At 44.0% G+C, this 6,000-nt stretch overlaps 1 protein-coding gene across 2 annotated transcripts in view; it reads left to right on the top strand.

Annotated features, from left to right (window-relative positions):
* The first annotated feature begins 209 nt into the window (after window positions 1–209).
* The window catches only part of Ap1g1 (adaptor related protein complex 1 subunit gamma 1), a 79,370-nt gene continuing 73,579 nt past the window's right edge, over window positions 210–6,000 (top strand). The window contains exon 1 of one of the 2 annotated variants that reach the window (XM_042700679.1): window positions 210–535. The gene's annotated coding sequence lies outside the window, so the exon portion shown is untranslated. The remainder of the gene's footprint in view (window positions 536–6,000) is intronic. The other variant, XM_042700681.1, reaches the window with a different exon arrangement.

Genomic DNA, 6,000 nt, shown 5'->3' with positions numbered 1-6,000 from the left:
CCTCTATTTTGCATATCCCCGCCCCCTCGAATAGCCCTGCCCCACTCAGGTGGCACCACCGCTTCCGGGTAGTCCAACGCTCCACCCTCCAAGCGGAACCAAAGTGTTTCGTTCGACTCCGGGGACGACCGGAAGTTTGTTGCTCAGACTCCTCGTAGCGGTGACTCGGCAGCCGCGTCTCGCGTCATCAGTGACAGCCCCGATTCTCGCCCCGCTCTGCGTCGCCCTGCCAAGGGGCAGTCGCTTCCTCCTTGGCAAATAGTCCTCGGCGGGGTCCGAGTTCTTGAGTAAATCTGAAGGCGGAGGCGCTAAAAGTTGCAGTCTGAGAGAGGCGCGGGATCGACCCGAAGAGCGCGCTAGTGACGGAAGTGTCTACGGTGGTGTGTGAAGTTAAACACTCCCTTCCTCCCGAGGATCCCTCCGCCTGCGGTAGCGGTGGTGAGGCCGAGGGAGCCGCCATTTTGGATGTTCGGTTCCTGCTGCCACTGCTGCCGCCGCCCCCGAAGCTGCTGGTTTCAGTCGAGGTTTCGGGCCGGTGAGTGTCACTCGCGGCGCGGGGAACGTATGGTTTCTTTTACCCCCCCGCCTCCCTCCGCTGCGGCTGGGAGCTTACGGCCGGAAGCTCCCTGTCAGTCCCAGAGGTCCGGTCCCAGCTTGTGGGGGGCGAGAAGACACCGGACCCAGGTTGGGCCAGGAGGGGCCCCGGAGCCCCCCAGGGGTTGCCGGGACTTCCAGAGGGCCGAGCCGAGGCCCGAATTCCAGAGCTTCTGTCCGCAGCAGCGTTTCCCTGCGGTGGCGTTGCCCGGCCGGTGGCAGGCCTCCTTGAACCCATTGACTTTCTCGGGCTGCGATCCTCCTTCGATAGCTCATTCAGGGGACCTAGGAATTAGCGGGGCGGGCCCCACTGCCCCGCGTGTCCTCCCTGAGCCACGTTGCCTGCGTTCTTGTGGGGTGTTACTTGGGTCAGGGCTGTCCCAGAACTCTCAACGTTTCCACATCTCCTGCCCCTGCAATGCCTACTCAAACCGGACATCGGCCTCGCCTCCCTCTCTCTCACCTTGCCAACTAACTTCTTTCCCAATTTTCCCTCTCTCTTCCTCCACTCTCCCCCCCCCCCCCCCCCCCCCCCCGCTTTAAAACTCACTTGCGACTACAATGTTCTCCCTTCTTCCCAAACTCTTTGTCCGGCGGACTTCAGTTTCTAGTAATTCTCTGGATCTTCCTGATTGCCTGGCAGAGTCTGGTTGGCTATGCTTCCGTGTTAGGGTTTGGTGTAGGAGACTGTCGATCCACCCGCTCAGAATGTACTTCCAACAAAAGTCAAGGTGTAGAGAAAGCAGAATAAATGACTTTCTTTTTGAATATGTGGGAAGGAGGGGGGTGTTAAATGTCTTCTATTTGTATGCCATTTCTGTGTTGAACATTGACCTTTGGGTACTTACTGGAAATTTTGTATATTTTTGAGGTGTTATGTATCCCTGAGCATGGGGACCTGTGAAGAAAGAACATTAATCCGACGTAGGTAGGAGAGTAACTTTTTTGGTTGCTATAGGGATTACTTAACAGAAGCAAAGACTGAATGATTTCTTAGCGATCCGAACTTTCAGGTGTTTGTACAGTAATGATTTCTGCCGACTGATTCTAAAAATACCTGCACTGACTTCGGATGTTGGTTTTTCTTGAGCTCGTTAGATTTTAAGTATTTATTTACAATGTTGTCCATAGTACCTGTCAGACAACATATACTTTTAAGTTTTGGTTTGAGAAGTATAGATCTGCAAGATACTCATAATACCACTTTTATTCTTCAGTCCAGTATGTTTGAATAAGAACTATTTCACAGTAATTCACTGATTAATTTCCTACATTTCAAGTTTAAGTGAGTATGGTTGAATCAACCTTTATTTCACTTCAGCTGGATTTTACATCTGAAAAATGATTATTAAATGATTATTAGAATTTAAATTTACAACTTGAATCGAGTCATACTTTCTAATACCTGTAAACCATTTATAGATTCATTATTCTTATCAAGGTATTGAAATGAGACTAGAAGTTCTTGTGCAGGCCATATAGTATTCTCAAGACAATGTTTTTAGTATAAATACTCTTGTGTTCTTTTTTAAGGAGATCTTTCAAAACTATGGCAGGTACTATTTAGGTATTCTGTGAGTGTATTACTTTAAAGCTGTGCAATTTTCTTTTTTGTTTAAAAGACTGTCAAACACTGATTGCTTGAGCTGTGCTCACTTACTAAGAATCTACTGTTGTTTACTACTGAAAATGTGTTTCTGAATTATGTTTTGCAAATAGGATCTATTAGATAGCTATAGGTGATAGTTAAGTCAGTTTATATTGTGGTATTATATACTGATATTTGAATGCCATTCATTCTTTTTTTTTTTTTTTTTTTGTCGGTCATGGGGCTTGAACTCTGGGCTTGGGCACTGTCGGCTGTGCTCTTCAGCTCAAGGCGAGCGCTCTACTGCTTGAGCCACAGCACCACTTCCGCCATTCATTCTTAAGTGGTTTGCAGTTCACCTGTGGGATTGTATCCTTTCTGCCATAACATTAATCAGCACATATGTGAATGTCTGCTTCGCTTAAGGCTGTTGGAAATTGGTGTTGAAATTAACATTAATGTTTAGCATACTCCTTTTCTTTTTCTTTTTTTTTCTTTTTCCTCTTTCCCTTTCTGAGGATGAAACCAGGGCTTTTGGAATACCAGGCAAGCACTCCATCTTGAGCTACATCCATTAATTGGGACAAAAATATTTATCCTCATAAATGAACAGAAAGGTTTCACTTTGATATTTTCATACATAATACTTTGTAATTGTAGACCATTTCTCATGTGCTGTCTCTTTTTATCTTTCTACTAGCTCCATGAAACAGAGCAGTGTCTTTTTTTTTTTTCTTCTCATTTTGTCCTTGTGGGACTTGGACTCAGGGCCTCAAGTTTGCTAGGTAGGCACTGTGCCACTTGAGCTATGCCACTACTACCCCTGACAAATGCATGCAATATAATTTATTCTCTGTGTGTGTGTGTGTGTGTGTGTGTGTGTGTGTGCAGTATTAGAGTTTTTACTTAAGGGCTTGTGTTTTCCTAGGGAAGAAGCCCTACTGTTTGTGCCATGCCTCCCAAAATAGTTGCAATAACAGGCACACATTACACTCAGCTTTTTCTGTTGAGTTGGGAGTCTGAAGAACTTTTTTTTTTCCTGGCCTGGCATTTTGGTCCTCTTGATTTAAGCCTCCCATGTAGCTGGGATGAAGGTATATACCACTGGGCCCAGATTGAATTGGTCATTTTTTGAGATTGGGGTCTTATTATATCTGGGGCTCCCTGGATTGCTGTCCTGCAACTTATTTTTCCAAGTAACTGGGATGATAACACCATTCCCAGCTTTGTATTACTTGAGACAGATTACTTGCCTGAGCTGGCCTGGAACCAAGATTTTGCTGATCTCAGTGTCCTAGGTAGGATTACAGATGTAAGCCACTGGCAAAAAAAAAAAAAAAAAAAAAGGGTGGGGAGGGGGATTTTAAAAATCAGTGTTAAACAAAAAGTCAAGATGTGTGTGTGTGTGTGTGTGTGTGTGTGTGTCTGTCTGTCTGTCTGTCTGTCTGTCTGTGTCTGTTGGTCTGTCTCTCGGTCATGGGGCTTGAACTCTGAGTCTGGGCACTGTCCCTCAGCTTTTCAACTCAAGGCGTGTGTGCTCTACCACTTGAGCCACAGCACCACTTCCAGTTTTCTAGTGGTTATTATAGATCAGTCTCGTGGACTTTCCTGCCCGGACTGGCTTTGGACCATAATCCTCAGATCTTAGCCTCCTTAGTAGCTAGGATTACTGATGCCCAGCTTAAGGTGGCATTTCTTTCTTTTCTTTTCTTTTTTTTTTTGGTCGGTCCTGGGGACTGAACTCTGGGCCTGGGCGCTCCTCAGCTCTTCAGCTCAAGGCTAGCACTCTACCACTTGCGCCACAACTCCACTTCTGGCTTTTTTCTGAGGTGCTGAGGAATCGAACCTAGGGCCTCATGCATGCAAGGCAAGCACTCTACCACTGAGCCACCTTTCCAGCCCCAATGTGACATTTCTTTATGAGTTGTTTGCAGTTTTTTTGTGTGTGCTTGTGTGGTTATTTTTTTTTTTCCTTTGCCAGTACTGAGCCTTGAACACAGGGCCTCTTGTTCTCATTTGCCATTTTCTCTCCTACCACTGGAGTTACAACTCCACTTCCAGGTTTTTGCTGGTTATTTGGAGATAAGTCTCATAGACTTTTTTGCCTGGGCTGGCTTTGAACCATGATCTCCAGATTTTAGCCCCCTGAGTAGCTAGGATTACAGGCCTGAGCAATCAGTATTTACCTGTTCCCAGTTCTTGCTTGTGAACTTCTCTTATCCAGGTTTTGTTTTCCCCGGTCATTTCTTTCCCTTTCCTCCCTCTCTCTCTCCCTTTTGGAAACAAGGTCTCATCAAGTAACCTTGAAGTCAATGTTCCTGTTGTTTCAACCCCTTGAGAGCTGGGATTGTGGGTCTCTGCCATTACACCTGGCCTTATTGTTTTTTATGCAGGATAATATTAAATAGCAAGCAGTTTTAAAACTAAGATAATATGTAGATTTATATAAATAAGCTGATATTTGTCAAAAATCATATTGTTGTCAAAATGTATTAGGAATTTTCCAGTTCTTTTTTTGGTTGTGTGTAAAATTTTAATTTCATAAAATAAGGAATGAGAAAAGGAAAAGGAGGAAGTAGGTATATTTCCTTGAAAATACTTTTATGCTTCTTCAGTGAAGGAGTAGCACAAAACTTAATTTGACATAAGTTCAGGGTGCTAGAACAAACCTGTCAATTTTTTTTTTTTATTTCCCCCACTCGTGGAACCAGAACTCTGGGCCTGGGTGCTGTCCCTCAGCTCTTCAGCTCTACCACTTGAGCCACAGTGTCACTTCTGGCTTTTTCTGCTTATGTGGTGCTGAGGAATCAAACCCAGGGCTTCATACATGCAACGCAAGCACTCTACCACTGAGCCACTTTCCCAGCCCCAAACCTGTCAAATTTTGCAGGGTCCAGAAGTTAGGGGAAAAAAAACAGTAGTTAAAACAACCCATACTAGCACACTTGTTGAATCAGCATTAGCTAACATTTTGATATTAAAGATCAAAGTTTAGGTTAAGGTGATTGAAATGAGAATTTTTTTTTCACTAGGTGCTTGGAAGTTTTGCCTTTGCTTAAAAATTATTTTGTTATTATTTATATGGAGTTATACACAGGTTTTTTTTGTTTTTGTTTTTGTTTTAAAAGCTTACTCAGGTCAAACAAAATTGCTAGAAGTGTGATCAGTGAAAAAATTTGAAATAGATTTAGGACAAAAATCAGTTCTTTGAAGATGGAGAAAATACATGTGACACCTGTTGCATGAATAAAAGACAACCTTAGAGGCAAGTAGTTTTTTCCTTCTTTGTGTATTAAAGTCCCCATGTAACCTGATAGGCAGTAACTTTGCTAACTCCAGCTCTCTTGTTTCCCCTTGTATTCATTCCTGTTGTACTGAGCCTTCTAGGCTTTTTAGCTTGTCTGATTTCCAGGTTTACATTATGGGTGCCTGAGTGTAGCAAATAGGAGCAAGATGTGATCTCAGATCATCTTCTTCATCTTCCTCTCCCCTTTTTTTTTTTTTTTTTTTGGTCAGTCATGGTACCTGAACTCTGGGCCTAGGTGCTGTCCCTCAGCTCTTCAGCTCAACGCTAGCACTCTACCACTTGAGCCATAGCGCCACTTCGGGCTTTTTCTGCTTATGTGGTGCTGAGGAATCAAACCCAGAGGGCCTCATGCATGCAAGGCAAGCACTGTACCACTGAGCCACCTTCCCAGCCCTTTCTCTCCTTTTTAATAAGCCTTTTGTGTACACTATTTGGGCATAGAAGGTAACTTCTGTAAATTGCTATATAATTCAAAAAAGGATTTACTAGTAGTGTTTTTACAGCTCAAGCT

This window comes from Dipodomys spectabilis, unplaced genomic scaffold (genome assembly GCF_019054845.1).
Source record: "Dipodomys spectabilis isolate Male_0828 unplaced genomic scaffold, ASM1905484v1 ptg000273l, whole genome shotgun sequence".
In the NCBI taxonomy this organism is placed as follows: Eukaryota; Metazoa; Chordata; class Mammalia; order Rodentia; family Heteromyidae; genus Dipodomys; species Dipodomys spectabilis.
The sequence above is the reverse complement of the archived record's forward strand: the minus strand, read 5'-3'. Positions and strand labels throughout refer to the sequence as shown.